An 805-nucleotide genomic window follows, 5' to 3' on the forward strand; every position below is an offset into this window, starting at 1 on the left:
AAAGGATTGCTAATTGACATCTTTGGGAGAGTTTGTGGTGTAGGGCTTCTCGCCCCATCTGCTGTAATCTGTTCAACTGCGGAGCTACAACAAAAATTATAGAGGGTGTGTTAGGATGAATAAAAAAAGGGAGACTCTGCCACAGTCGCCAGACCGATAGCATCTCAGGGCTCTACGGTAATGGCTGGTGGCCGCGCCAGTGGGGGAAACTCTCACGAAGGCACGAAGAAAATTCCAAAAAAAAATCCACTAGTTGTAATCTCTGTTATTTTGACGCACATGCCGTTCGCTTGCGTGCCATCGCACTGATTTTGAAGGAACTCACTGAAATAACCAGCGTTTGCAGTCCGCTTGATCATGGCTGCTACTTCGTTCAGTCTCGCCTTGAGGTGTGCCGATGTGATCTGTATTGTTGAATAACGGTCACAAAACCCTAGCATCTCCGTTAGGACGTTGCTATCTGCTTCGCCTGTGGGTGTCCACTTGTGTTGAGGCGCAGTGTTCCCTGTGCAAGCTTTAGCGGCGTTGGCTTAATTAGAGCTGTCTGCCGCACATATACAAACTAGCCAAGCAAGGACGTTTGCCGCTTTTTTTTTGGCCATCACAGATTCACATATAGTTTTCCTGTAACTGCCGCTTGCGCCGCCGAATGGCTTATGCCTGTAAAAGGTGTGTTTTTTTCGCTATCTGCACTGTGAATTGCTTGATTTATGGCTTTCTTAATTGTTGCGTCGTCCCTGACCTCTGTTGCTGATGCTTCCTTTGCCGCTTCAGCGTATGTCTCCTCAGCTTCTGCCGCTAGTTG

Source organism: Trypanosoma equiperdum (assembly GCF_001457755.1).
Source record: "Trypanosoma equiperdum strain OVI genome assembly, contig: ctg_1471, whole genome shotgun sequence".
Classification (NCBI taxonomy): domain Eukaryota; phylum Euglenozoa; class Kinetoplastea; order Trypanosomatida; family Trypanosomatidae; genus Trypanosoma; species Trypanosoma equiperdum.